This window comes from Martes martes, assembly GCF_963455335.1.
Source record: "Martes martes genome assembly, chromosome: 8".
Classification (NCBI taxonomy): domain Eukaryota; kingdom Metazoa; phylum Chordata; class Mammalia; order Carnivora; family Mustelidae; genus Martes; species Martes martes.
Window position 1 is genome coordinate 118,126,697 of NC_137895.1, and position 15,968 is coordinate 118,142,664.

Sequence of the window (15,968 nt, forward strand, 5' to 3'; positions counted from 1 at the left end):
GTAACCCACACCCCAGCAACACAAACAATCACAACAGAATTCAGGGGTCCAATATCAGTCCTTGAAAGTAGCAGGAGGGGCCAGCCTCCTTATAAGTGTTGAGAAAGAAAGATGAGCTAACCAAGAAAGGAATGGCAAGAAGATGCAGGAAACAGGTCACTTTACAGTGGGGGTAAGACCACTAACACAGCCATGGTTCTAGATCAGGCTAATAACAGTGTAATTGTTTGATTTCACATCCTCCTCATTTCCTCGTATTTATTTAAAACTCAAAATGAATTAAAATGGGGTTATACTTCCTTGTTCTTGTAGTTATTGTTAAAAATTTTCTCAAACACTTCTGAGACTGCTGAAAATCAGCTCTAAGTGTCGCGAAACTAGATTTGACTGTCAGAGGATGTGCCTCAAACTGATTGTCCTATCCTCACATTTCCAAAATTCTCTTTGCCCCTCTTTCTAACCCTCACACAGAACTCCCACCTAATTACCAAATTAAATGTGGTCTTCCTTAGCATAAGCAAAGGCTTTTCTGCTTCCCACTCAAAAGCACAGAAGGAAAAGTGAATTGGGGAGAATCAGAGCGGGGAGACAAGCATGAGAAACTGTGGACTGAGAAACAAACTGAGGGAGTTAGGTGAGCCTGGTGGTGGGTATTAAGGAGGGCACGTATTGCATGGAGCACTGGGTGTGGTGCATAAACAATGAATCTTGGAACACTGAAAAAACAAAACAAAACAAAATAAAATAAAGCACAGCTGATGGGGCGCCTGGGTGGCTCAGCCCGTGAAGTGTCAGCCTTCCTTTGGCTCAGGTCATGATCTCAGGGTCCTGGGATTGAGCCCGGCATCGGGCTCTCTGCTCAGCGGAGAGCCTGCTTCTCCCTCTCCCAGCTGCTCATGCTCTATCTCTCACTATTTCTCTCTCTTTCTCTCTCTCTAATAAATAAATAAAATATTTTTTTAAAAAGCACAGCTGAAATTCAAAGGGCTGTGTGTCAGGTAGACAAAAAAGCAGACAATCTTTGTTCAAAGCCTGGCAAATCTCTAAGCTTCAGGATTCTGTTTATACCGTGATAGCTTCTGCCAGTACTTCTGAGGTAATACTTATTTATCAGGTTCTTAATTAGCTTCCTTCAATGGGCCACTAATCTTTGGTTGGGTTCAGAGATTCCCCACATGGGCCCATTCCCCAGCCCAGTTCATCATTCTTCCTGCTCCACAGCCTGCCACTCAGGGGTGTTTCCCTCCCCCACCTCCAGGGGCGACCATAAGAATGGGCAGTGGGTATTGAGGACAGTGCTGGTGACTGAATAAAGGCAGATAGAATTATATCCTTAGGACAGTGGCTAGTCATTAGGACATCTTAAGGCTGGAGACCTAATCAATACGGACATTGGTAACATGACAGATCTAGAGTTCAGAATGACAATTCTCAAGGTTCTAGCCGGGCTCGAAAAAGGCATAGAAAATATTAGAGAAACCCTCTCCGGAGAGATAAAAGCCCTTTCTGGAGAAATAAAAGAACTAAAATCTAACCAAGTTGAAATCAAAAAAGCTATTAATGAGGTGCAATCAAAAATGGAAGCTCTCACTGCTAGGATAAATGAGGCAGAAGAAAGCATTAGGACATCTTACCCATAGATAGCATCTAGATATATACAAGGTTTTGCTCCAGCAGTTTCAGAGTAAAAAGTCATCTTCCCTAAACCACATGTATTGTGTCCTTTCGCAGTAGCTGCACCTTGACAATGGTCTCATTATTGTTGATTTTGCCCTTACCTCTATGAGATAAGGGATGTGCTTCTTCCAACTCTTCTTTAGCCCAGTTCTTTCAGCCTTTTTAATTTTCTCATAAGAAAATTTAAAGACACAAATTTCCCTCTGACTCTTTGTGCTGTGCAATACGGTAGCCACTTGCCACAAGTAACTATTTAACTTAACTTGAAGTTAATTAAAATTAAGTTTAGGGACACCTGGGTGGCTCAGTCAGTTAAGCATCCAACTCATGATTTCAGGTCAGGTCATGATCCCTGGGCCCTGGGATTGAGCCCCATGTGGGGCTCTCTGCTCAGCAGGGAGCCTGCTTCTCCCTCTCCCTCTGCCTGCCGCTCCCCCTGCTTGTGCTCTCTTTCTTTGTCAAATAAATAAATAAATGAAATCTTCAAAAAGAAAAGAAAATTCTGTCTCTCCCTCTGCCAGGCCCCCTCCATTCGCATGCTTTCTCTCTAAAAAAAAAAAAAAAAAAAAAAAATTTAAATTTAGTTTAAAATTTCAGTTTCTTTGTCACACTAACCGCATTTCAAATACTAGAGAGTGACATGAGGTATGTGGCTGCCATATTGAACAAAGTACATATAGAACATTTCCATCATCACAAAAGTTCTATCAGATAGCACTATTCTAACTATTGTTTCATATGTGGCCCTAACATTTTTCGACTTATGGTATTGTCATTGTTTTTTTCAGTCCTAAGTATTTCATAATCTCCTAGACATGGAATGCTTTTTAAAGTATCTTTTTGTTATTAATTTCCAATCATTTTTCATAATAATCAGAGCACAGGTTTATATGATACTGGTTCTTCAGAATCTACTGAGGTTTCTTTTTAGTCCTGGTATGTGTTCAATTTTGTATATACTTTGTGTGCTTGGAAAAGGTGTGTATTCTCTGGTTGGTGTCAAGTTTTCATTCTGTGTCTATGTTAGTTTGAATAACAGCGCACAAAGATTCTATCCCCAGAAGCTGTGAATATTACCTTATATGACAAGAGGGACTTTGCAGGTGTGATTAAGTTAAGGACCTTGAGATGGGGAGGTCATACTTGATTGTTTTGGTGGGCCCTACATCCAATCACAAATGTCTTCCTGAGAGGGACGCCAGGGAGATTTGAGTACAGAGAAGGGTGAGGGCATGTGATGATGGAAGCAGAGGCTGGAGGACACAAAGGAACAATTCTCCCTCTCAAGAATCTAGAAGGAAGAGGGTTAAAGACATCTTGGCTTCAACTTCCTAAACTCATTTTCAACTTGAACTTGGGGCCTCTAGAACCGTAAGAGAATGAGTCTGTGTTGTTTTATACCACAAGGTTTGTAGTAATTTTTACACTACTTAATAGCTTGAGTTTCTTAATTGCATTATTTTCATCTATACCTTTCCTTACTTTTAGACTGCTTGTTTTATCAGTTTCTAAGATAATTATAGTAAAACCTTCAATTACATGTATTGATTTATATAAATTTCTCCCTTCTGTACTGTCAGTTGTTTTTTATACTTTTAGGTTATTTTTTAGGTGCATATATATTCATGACAATTATATCTTCTTGCTCTACTTATTCCTTTGCTCAGGGTATAACATCCCGCCTTTATTCCTTAATATATTTCTTGCTTGTAGTACTATCTTACTGGACATTAAAATTGCTTCCCATATTAAAAGTATGATGTCTTCGTCTACCTTCACTAGAATAAATTTGAGGATAGTATCTAATTCCTTACCCCACCTCCTTCCAATTCAAACTCATAGTTTTCCATATATGTATTGAATACACACACAAATAGAAAAATAAATGTATATATGTGTGTTTATATTAACCCTATGTATATATAACATACATGAGTAGGAATACACACATTTTTTAGCTCTTCCATAGAGAGGACCTAGAAGTAGTGACACCTGGTGGCAATGAACACACCTAGTTCTAACATCCTGGTTTCTAAACACTAAATAATAATAACACTAAATAAATACTAAATGCTGGTTTCTAAATACTAAATAAATAAATTGTCCAATTAAAGGAAACTGGGCTCTTAGAGTTATTAGGACTAACAAAATATCTGATTAGTTTGGAGCATCTTATGAAAATACAGATGTACTAAAAAGAATGATGGCATCTTAAAAGGACACAAAATCTAACCTGAAAGAGCTTCCAGTGTCTCAAGCTGGAACAAAGTAAGTAGCAAAATAAAAAACAGTAGTATTGGATTATAAGCCAAAAAACAAAATTAATATCCATGAAACCATATGATATAAATAAGCAATTGAATGAAAAAGTTAGGGAGAAGGGACAACTCTTCCTTTCAGAAAAACACAAATTAATCAAGATAGAAATGAGGGCAATAGAAAATCACTATTGAAATACACCTGGATTGAGATTTACTAGTCAGTCAAGGATCATAATTTGCCAAAGGATTGTCCATGACAACATTTGCATTTCCCCAAGACTATATATTTTGGTGATTATATCATTCAGAGTCTTAGTAGGCAACAGATGGAACACTTAAAGTCTTATTTTAAGGGAGCATAAATGAGGGACTATGTAAAGCCATGTGAGCTGGCCTAAGGGAACCCATAAGGAAAGGCAAAAAGTATCCCAAGCCATGAATCTGGAAAGTCAAGGAGAAGGTACCACAGACCCACAGTGGAGGCTCTGGAAGCCAGGTTGCCTAACAGTATTTATAGTTATGGGAAAATTAACCCACTGCCAAAACTGCAGTGATACAAGCAGGAGGTGGGAAAAATTAATACCCAACCTCACCCTCTCCTGCCCTCTGATCTTCTCCAGTGCTTCCCACTGACCAAGCCCAAAAGAAGCCAAAATGCAGGCAGCTTACAGAGCTCAGCCTCCTGTATCCCATAATAGAGCAAGAAGCACAGAGAATTATTCTTGGAGGACAAGCAGAGAGTATGTTTACAGAGATCAGGGAAAAAATCATGAATTTTAATTTCCTTAATATGATTTGCAGGTTGAATTGTGTCCCCAAAAAAGATATGTTGCAGTCCTAACCCCCAGTACTTCAGAATGCAACCTGATCTGGAAATGAAGCTGTTGCAGATGTAATTAGTTATGATGAGGTCATATTGGAGCACAGTTGTCTCTTAATCCAATATGACTGGTGTCTCTAAAAAGGAAAAAGTGGGGCGCCTGAGTGGCTCAGTCATTAAGTGTCTGCCTTCAGCTCAGGTCATGATCCCAAAGTCCTAGGATTGAGCCCCACATCAGGCTCCCTGCTCTGCAGGAAGCTTGCTTTTCCCTCTCTCACTCCCCCTGCTTGTGTTCCTTCTCTCGCTGTGTATCTCTCTGTCAAATAAATAAATAAAATCCTTAAAAAATAAAAAAAATTTAAAAAGGAAAAAGAGAAGAGACACAGAAACAGGCAGGGAAACTCATGTGACCACAGAGATTGAGTGATGTTGTCTTCAAACCAAGGTACATCAAGGATTGTCAGCAAATACCAGAAGCTAGGAGAGGCAAGGAAGTATTCTCTGCACAAGATTTCAGAGGGAACATGGCCCTACCAACACCTTGATTTTGGACTTCAGCCTCCAGAAGTAAGACAACATATTTCTGTTTGTATTTAAACTGCCAGCTTGTATTACTTTGCGACATCAGCCCTAGGAAATAAATATAATATATTTACATGAATTGGAAGGAAAATCATGAATTTTAATTTCTGTCATATAGGAAAGTTTCAGTCTAGTGAAAACCCCAACTTCCCTGACAGTCTTTGTGTTTTACTTTTGGATTGCAACACTGAAAAAATAAATGATTTCAATAATTTCTTTTTAAGCCATATTATCTCTTAGGTCTTGCATGTACCTCATCAGTGCTATAAGACAAGAACTGATATTGACACAGACTGTTAAAAAATCCTTTGCTTCAAAAAGGAAGCTATCGGGGCGCCTGGGTGGCTCAGTGGGTTAAAGCCGCTGCCTTCGGCTCAGGTCATGATCCCAGCGTCCTGGAATCGAGCCCCGCATCGGGCTCTCTGCTCAGCAGGGAGCCTGCTTCCTCCTCTCTCTCTCTGCCTGCCTGTCTGCCTACTTGTGATCTGTCTGTCAAATAAATAAATAAAATCTTTAAAAAAAAAAAAAAGGAAGCTATCGTTCATGTTCTTCATTTACAGAAAATGGACTGATAACATTAAAAATTTCAACAACTTAGATCATAATAGAATGACTTTTTACATTTACTCACAACCAGTAAAATAAAAATTTTAAAACAATTTTGCAAGCAGAAGTTAATAATTTTTATTATATCACAGCTATCCTCACCCTTTTCTTGATTTGATGTTACTTTACTATTCCACACATCATAATGATATCTGAGAGCATATCGGAAAGACAGCAATCTGTTGAGGGAGCACTGAGACAACAGGCTGTGTCTGCTATCTATCAGGAAGAACCGAGGAACAGCAAACTGCAAATCAGGAGCGAGACCAAGTTTTTAAGATTTCTCAACAGATTGTCATCTGCCTGTTGGAAGATTATATCTGTGTATGAACTTGTTTTCTCTTACTATTCCAGTGAAGGATAAAACAGGTGTGATTGGACACATGTCAGACGGTGGTGGGCTGTAAGTCAGAGGTCTCATGTTCTAGTCCCAACTCTGTCATTACGCAACTATGCGACCATGAACAAATCACAGTGTCTCTCTTCTGGTGGAAAATTAAGATTTAGAGTTAGTTACTTCTGCTATGGGACCATTCTGGCAGCGTTTCTCTGTCAGAGATCAATGAGGCAAGGTAATTTTAATTAGTAAGTGATATGTAAATATCTGATCTGTAAACACACCACCCCTCACTTGTTGTAACACATGAGGAGTTCAAGGAATTATGGTGTGTGTAGATTCAGATGCTTAAGAAATGATTTAGAAGGAAAGACCAACAGACCTGCTCTGGGTGTAGGGTCACTGAGAGTATCTTGTCAGGGGCAGTTGTGAGTTTGTCCAGGAGCTCTTTCTTTGTGAAGCTTTACCTCGGAGGTTCCCAGTTCCTGGCCCCCTCTCCCCCGGCCAGTTCCTTTAGGAACTGGCTGTCAACTGATAAATCTGCTTTTCTAAGATCATAATCACGTTTACTAGTTGAGCTCAGAATACAATAATAAAAGCCCTTTGCTTTGTTTGAGTCTTGATATCCTTGGCATTTTTCTTCTTTCACCTGAATTAACTGTCCTAACCAGAGGCATATTCAGGAGGCTTCAAGCCTCTTAGGCTATCCTGAGGCTAGCTAACAGAGACTGTAAGTGGATGCAACCAGCATCTATTAAATTTCCTCCCTGTTCACATTACTGTATTTCAAAGTTCCCTTCTCCACTGTCTTTGTAAATGTGTTTCCTCTGCATATTGAAAATTCATGGCATCAGTTCTTATAACCATAGTTTGGTAGCAAGAGAAAGACAACTCAAGATAAAATGGTTTTAGCAAATTAAGACTTTGTTGTCTCACTTAAGGGAGTGTAGAACTGGCTTTGGGCAAGGCTATACCTAGAGGTAAAATAGCATTTTCAGATCTTGAGAGCACGAAGAGTGTCACAGAAGCATCTAATAAAACCCTGAGAGGTCAAGCTTCCTGGAGCAAGTGACATCTATACTAAATCCTGAAGAAAGAATAGGATGAATTATACAGGAAAAGAGGGAAATTGGGGGAAGGAAAAAAGGACATTTCAGGTAGAAGTAGAAGCACAAGGTGAGGTCTGGAAGCAAGAGAAAGCAAAGTTCCTTTTGGGTATGGCCAGCCCTGCAAATGGCTGAAAGGTGAGAGAGATGAGAAATAGTTTTGTAATAATAAATGGTGTACAGATGAAGTTGGTCTTTTGTCACACTGAAAATATGAGTCTTATCCTGAAGGCTCTAGGGAAGCACTGAATAAATAAGGACAGCTTCAAAAATAGTGTCATGAAAACTGAGCCCAGAGAAATGTGAAATGAAGAACAGGCAGCCCTATCATCTAGTCTAATGGTTGTGATGGTTTAAGGTTAAAGTGGATGTATAAGTGCCTAGTCCTGAGAACTGTTTTCCCCAGTCACTTTCCAGTTAACTACTTCTATAGGGTTCACCAAATCCTAGACTACTACTTGAATATTTTTAAATTACTATAATAGGATAACTGACTCTCTGTTTGACTTATTTCACTCAGCATAATCTCTTCCAGTCCTGATCAATAGTGTAAGAGGGTTCCCCTTTCTCCACATCTTCTCCAACACTTGTTGTTTACTGTCTTATTAATTTTGGCCATTCTAACTGGTGTAAGGTGGTATCTCAATGTGGTTTTGATTTGAATCTCCCTGATGGCTAATGAAGATGAACATTTTTTCATGTGTCTGTTAGCCATGTGTATGTCTTCTTTGGAGAAGTGTCTGTTTCTGTCTTCTGCCCATTTTTTGACATGATTAACTGTTTTGTGTGTGTTGAGTTTGAGGAGTTCTTTATAGATCTTGGATATCAGCCCTTTGTCTATACTGTCATTTTCAAATATCTTCTCCCATTCCGTGGGTTGCCTCTTTGTTTTGTTGACTGTTTCCTTTGCTGTGCAGAAGATTTGATCTGGATGAAGTCCCAAAAGTTCATTTTCACTTTTGTTTCCTTTGCCTTTGGAGACATATCTTGTGTGGCCCTAAGTTCCCCTCTAGGATTTTGATAGATTCCTGCCTCAAAATGAGGTCTTTTATCCATTTAGAGTAAACCACGAGAGACTGTGGACTCTGGGAAACAAACTGAGGGTTTTGGAGGGGAGGGGGGTGAGGGGTTGGGAGAGCCTGGTGGTGGGTATTGCATGGAGCACTGGGTGTGGTGCATAAACAATTAATTTTGGAACATTGAAATAAAAATAAAATAAAAATTTTAAAAATTGCTGTAATAGGAGTAATAGTAATAAACAGAAGACTTTGATCTGTGCCAAACAAGGATCATAGATCCTTGATCCTTGATCCTTGATCATAGATCATAGATCCCTATGTGACAAGTAGGAATCAACCATCTGATTTCATTTTCAGACACACACACATACACACACACACACTATTCGATGTATCATCCAAACTGTGACAGCTTTTTAAGAATCAGATTTCTTGAGTTACAAATTATATACCATAAAATTTGTTAACTTCAAGTATTCATTTTGTTGAGTGATGATAAATGGCACCATGGTCAAGACATAAAGTGTTACCAGTGCCCCTAAAACTTCCCTATGCCCCTTTTCAGTGAATGTCCTCATCCTATCCTTCAAGTCCGATAACGCTAGATCTTCTCTCTATCACAATAATCTGGACTTCTCTAGAATTTCATATAAATAGAATCATCTAAATATAGTCTTTTGTGTTTGGCCTCTTTCGCTTAGCTTTTAAGATTCATCAATATTGTTAATTTCTGTAGTTTCTTTTAATTGGTGAGTAATATTTCATTGTTTGGAAATACCACCAGTTAATGTTTATTTTTTCCATATAGATAACGAATTGTGCCGTCATGGTTTTTCATAAAGACTATTTTTTCTCTATTGAATTATTTCAGTCCTTTTGTGGAAAATCTGTTAATTAGGCATGATTGGGTCTATTTCTGGACCCAGTTCTGTCCCATGGATCTATATGTCTAAATTTATGCCAATACCACACTCTTCTGTTTATAACTTTATAGTAAGTCTTAGAATCAGGTGATTCTAAGTGAATCAGTGACTTATCCAACTTTGTTTTTTATTTTCAAAAATTATTTCATCTATTTTAGCTCCTTCACAATTACATATAAATTTATAATCAGTTTGTCCATTTCTACCAAAAAATTCTACTGATTGGAATTGCGCTGAATCCCATAGATAGATTTGGGGAGTATAGTAGCCTAAATAATGGCAATGGGCAATGACCCAAAAATGTCATGTCCTGATCTCTGGAACCTGTGAATATTGCCTTTCATGGCAAAGACTGCATGTGATTAAGGATCTTGAGATGGAGAGATTATCCTGCATTATCTTGGTGGGCCCTAAATGTGATCAGGTGTATCTTTATAAGAGGGAGACAAGGGGAGACTGTAGACAGAAGAAAAGAAAGGCTATGTGACCAGAGGGGCAAAGATTAGAGTGATGGAACCACAAACCCAGAGAGAACAGCAGCAACCAGAACCTGTAAGGAGCAAAGAACGATCTTCCCTAGACCTTCTGGAAGAAGCGTGACCCTGACAACACCTTGCTTTCATCCCAAGGAAATGGATTTCAGGCTTACGGCCTCCAGAACTGTGAGAGAATAAACTTCTCTTGTTTTATGCCACCAAGTCTGTGGTAATTTGTTATAGCAGCTATAGAAAACTAATATATGGAAAATTAACATCTTTTTTTTAAAGATTTTATTTATTTATTCAACAGAGAGAGAGATCACAAGTAGGCAGAGAGGCAGGCAGAGAGAGATGGGGAAGCAGGCTCCCCGCTGAGCAGAGGGCCCAATGCGGGCCTCGATCCCAGGACCCTGAGATCATGACCTGAACTGAAGGCAGAGGCTTAACCCACTGAGCCACCCAGGGACCCTGGGGGAAAATAACATCTTAATAAAACTGAGCTTTCCAATCCATGACAGTGAAATATTTAAGTCTTCTTTCATTTATTTGTCTTCTTTCATTTCTTTCAACTTCTTTCATTTCTTTCAATTTAAATTTTCAAAAAAATTTAAAAATAGTTTTACATGCACCAATCTTGCACATATTCTGTTAAATTTATCCCAATATCTTCCATGTTTTTTTAGGCTACTGTAAATATTTTAAAAATATCAACTTGCAATTGTTTATTTCCAGCCCATAGCAATATCATTTTTGCATATTAACCTTGTACCTTGTGACCTTGATAAACATATATATTTTTTTTGCTGATTCCTTAGAGTTTTATACTTAAATAAACGTGTCATCTGTGAATAAAAAAATTTTACTTCTTTGTATCCAATTGCTATCCCTTTTCCTGCCCCTCACTCCTTATTGATTTGGCCAGGAACTGTAGTATAATATAGTATAACATTAAATGGAAGTGTCAAAATGGATATTCTTGTTCTGTTACTGATCTCAGGGGAGTGTGCATCCAGACCTGTACTATATTATATCATGTTAGCTGCAAGTTTTCTATCGATGCTTCTATCAGGATGAGAAAGTTCCCTTCTATTCATAGTTTTCTCGGAGTTTTTGTTGTCTGTGTTGAATTTTGTCAAATCTTTTTTTTTTTCTGCATGTATTGAAATGATCTAATCATTCTTTTCTACTCTATTAATATGGTGGATAACGTTGATTTTTGAATGGAAAACTAACCCTGCATTCCTGGAATAAATCCCAAGTGGTCAAGATGTATTATCCATTTTATAATCTGCTAAATCTGACATGCTAAAATTTTGCCAGGTTTTTTTGTCTCTGTTTATGAAGGCTATGGGCCTATGACCTCTTTTTCTTGTAATGTTTATCAGACTTTACAAGAAGACTTAAGATTTTTATAAAGATTTTATAAAAACTTAAGATTTTTGACTCTTGGCCAATACTCGAATTAAATATTTTTAAATAGAATTAAGTATTTTTAAATTAAATATTTTTTATTTAATTAAATGTTTTTAAAATTTTTATGGAGCATCATATACATACAGAAAATGTATATATCATAAATGTACAGTTTAATCTATTTTTATAAATTGGACACACCCTTGTAACTGGTACCCAGATCAAAAAAATATTACTAATGTCCCAGAAAATCTCTTTGTGTCCCCTTCTTTTTAATACCTTCTCAAAGATAAACACTGTTTGACTTCCAACAGCATAAAAGAGTGCTATTTTTTTTTAACTTAATGTTAAGTGTAAGTGAATAGTCTGGTTTATTTCACTCAACATCATGCTGTTGGATTCATCCATCTTGTTGTATGTAACCATAGGTTGATCATTTTCATTAACGTGTAATGAGTACCCCATGGTGTCAATACGACAAAATAATCTGTTCTACTGGGAATTTGGGAAGCTCCCAGTTTGGGTTTTTACAAATAGTTATTCTATGAACATTCTAGTTCACGTAGTCATTTCTGTTGGGCATAGCCAAACATTGCATTATAAGTTGTCACTAATGTAAAAAAAAAAAAAAATGAGCATGAGTGTTAAAGTTAAAAATTTAAAACAACTAAAAAATGAATCAGAAATTAACCAACTTGCTTTAAATACTAAGTAAATCAAAATGCTACCCATCGTTTCTTTACTACCTCTTTTATAATATAATGATGCCCCCCACCAAACGTTTCTACCTGTGCTGCTCTATCTCCTCAAACTTATCACTCTATCCATGTTCCCCTCACCCTGCCACTCCCCCTCTCCTCTCACCCTCCACTGGCCATTTCCTACCACCATTTAAAAGTTCTCAAGTTGGGGCACTTGGGTGGCTCAGTCAATGAAAAATCTGACTCTGTATCAACTCAGGTCCTAATCTCAGGATTGTGAGTTCAGGCCCTGCATTGGGCTCCATGCTTGGCATGAAGGCTGCTTAAAGAAAAGAGAAGAGAAGAGAAGAGAAGTTAAGTTCTCAAGATATTCCCATAGTGAATGAACTCAAAATCTTAGCCTAAATATCTAGTGGGAACCCAGGATTTAAATATACTATTTCTGTGTCTAAAACTCACTCATAGAGTGTTCCATTAGTTTAGTCTTTTTAGGTCTTGGTCATCATCTTACATCTTATATCTAGGTTAGAGTAATTTATCTTTGCTCACACATTAACCTAATTTCGGATGTTACCTATTGTGACCAGAGAAGGGAAAGAATAATCAAGTCAAAGGAAGGCTGGCAACTCCCAGTTTAATTTTCATCCATGATAAGAAACTGTATTAAAAATACAAAAAAATCTTAAACTCTTTAGAGGTTAATGTGAAGAAGCAGCACTGTGTTCTCTGATTCTGAAACACTAAACTAATTTTTAAAATATTTTATTTATTTATTTACTTGAAAGAGAGAGAGAGTGAGTGCTTGAGCAGGCAAGAGAGAGCATGAGAAGAGGGAGGGGTAGAGGGAAAAGCAGACTCCCTGCTCAGTGGGAAGAATTAGTTATTTCTAATAAATTTTTAAGTTATTGGTTATACATTTAATGTTATACAGTCTAGGAAAATAGATATTGAAAGCTTTTAGATCTGACCACCCTAAGACTAATATAATATCTAGTCTTTTTATTTGAATATGTTTTCCTATATCATAGACTCTGTATCATTTAATAATCCTATTTTCTTCACTTATTTATAGCATATGTATTTCATATTGCCAAGAAGTCTTCATGTCTTATTTCCAGTAGCTATCTCTTCTATGTTGAATGACTACTTTCTGTTTTTCACTAAAATAAACGTACTAGGAGAATTTTCATGATTACAGCCTTTTCTTTATATTTTAGATTTTCCTACTAAAGGAAGAGCACAAATAATATAAATATTTTCATGGTTCTTGAAATTGTTAAATCTTCTCCCGAAAGATGAATTTTATTTCTTCTTAATAGTAGTCACAGTACTCCCTGGCTAAGAAAAAAGTAAGCAGAATGTTGCATGCATACATATAAAAAGAATATTAACAGACCTAAAGGGAGAAATAAACAGTACTACAATAATAGTAGGAGACTTTAATATCCCTCTTACATCAATTGATAGATCATCCAGACAGAAAATCAATAAGGAAATATTGACCTTACATGACACAGGAATATACAAAACATTCCATCCAAAAGCAACAGAATACACATTCTTCTCAAATGAACATGGAATATTTTCCAGGATAGGTCATGTGTTAGGCTAAGTCTTTATACATTTAAAAGGATTGAAATCATATTAAGCATCTTTTCCAGCATAAAGTTATGAAAGTAGAAATTAATTATTTGAAGCAAACTGGAAAGTTAACAAATATGTGGAGTTTAAACAATAGGCTGCTGACTAACCAATGGATTAAAGAAGAAATCAAAAAGAGAAAATTTTAAAATATCTTGAGAAAAACATAGATACATACGTAACATACCACAATTTGTGGGATGCAGCAAAAGTAGTTCTAGGATGGAAGTTCATAGAGATAAATGCCTACCTCAGAAAACAAGAAAAGTCTCAAATAAACAACCTAATGTTAAACTTAAAGGGATAGAAAATGAAGAGACAGCAAAGTCCAAAGTTAGTAGAAGGAAGGAAATAAAATCAGAGTAGAAATAAATGAAATAAGAGACTAAAAGGATGATACAGAAGATCAATGAAACAAAGAGCTGGTTCATTGAAAAAATAAATGAAATTGGTAAGCATTTAGTTAGACTCACTAAGAAAAAATAAGACTCATAGAAATAAAATCAGAAATAAAAAACGCAATGTTAACTGATAACATAAAAATACAAAATATCATAAGAGACAAATAGAAATAATTATATGCCAACAAAATAGACCATGTAGAAGAAATAGATAAATTCCTAAAAACATACAAACTACATAGAAGGAATTATGATGAAATAGAAAACCTGAACATACCAATACTAGTAAGGAGATTGAATCTATAATGAAAAACCTCCCAACAAACAAAAGTATAAGACCAGACAGCTTCACTGGTGAATTTTACCAAACATTCAAAGAAAAATTAATACCAATCCTTCTTAATCACTTCCAAAAGAAGAAGAAGGAGAAGGAAGAAGGAAGGAGGAGGAGGAAGAGGAGGAGGAGGAGGAGGAAGAGGAGGAGGAGGAGGAGGAGGAGGAGGAGGAGGAGGAGGAGGAGGAGGAGGAGGAGGAACTCTTCCAAAATCATTTTATGTGACTAGCATTACCCTGATACCAAAACCAGACAAGAATGCCAGAAGAAAAAAATTACAGGCCAATATACTTGATGAACATAAATGCAAAAATCATTGACAAAATGTTAAGAAACTGAATTCAACAATATATTAAAAGGATCACACACTATGATCAAGTGGGATTTATCCCAGGGATGCTAGGATGGTTCAAAGATCTGCAAATCACCTAGTGTGATATATCATACTAACCAAATGAAAGATAAAAATCATGTGTACATCTCAATAGATGCAGGAAAAGCATTTGACAAAATTCAACATCCATTTATAATAAAAAAAACTAGACAAATTGAGAGTAGAGGGAATATACCTCATCATAATAAAGGCCATATATGACAAGCCCAGAGCCAACATCATACTCAATGGTGAAAGCTGGAAGTCTTTCCTTTAAAGTCAGGAATTAGGTAAGGATATCTACTCTTACCACCTTTTCTCAACATAGTAATAAAAAAAATTAAAGAAGACATAAATCAAAAGATGTTCTATGTTCATATATCAGAAAAATAAATATTGTTAAAATGTCCATACTATCCAAATCAATCTACAGGGTCAGTGCAATCCCTATCTAAATTCCAGTGGCATTTTTCAAAGAAATAGAGCAAATAATTCTAAAATTTGTATGGATACACACACACACACACACACACACACACACAATCCAAACACTGAAATAATTTTGAGAAAGAACAAAGCTGGAGGCATAATTAGATGGTTATCTAATTCCATGATACACTAATTCCATGACACACTAAAAGCACCAAATTGTATAATTTAACAGGTTACATTTTGTGAGATGAGTTATATCTCAGTAAGGCTGTTATTTAAATACATATATAGTTTTTACAATTTGAAAACATAATTGATAGATTAAACAACATAACAGGTAGGTTAGATATGGTTGAGGAAAGAAAGAATGTACTGAAAGACAGAGCTTTGGGAAATTATCCAAAACTCACTACAGAGAAATACAAATAAATACAGTGTGAAATGTAGGTTATGAGAAGTGGAAACCAGAAAGCAAATTCCAACATAATGTTAAGACTTATAGAATAAAGAATAAAGAGATGTAGAAAAGACATATTTTAAAATATAATATTTTTGTGAATTAATTTTTTTCAAAATACAAACCTATGCACAATCTTCACTTGTATAACCCTCTAATGTACATTTTCCTTATCCTTTTGTATTTCTTCAATGACTCGTTGCTTCTAAAGTGATGTGCTTTGCAATTATTGCATATTTAAAAATACAGTATGTATCACCAGTCTAGATTTACATATACAATAAGTACCATCAGCATATATTTATATCATCACTCAGAAAAGTGAATTATTATCTACTCAATGTGAATGATTTTTTAGGAACAGTATCTGTCTTCTTTTTCAGTTCCATACTAGTTGTTTTGGTTC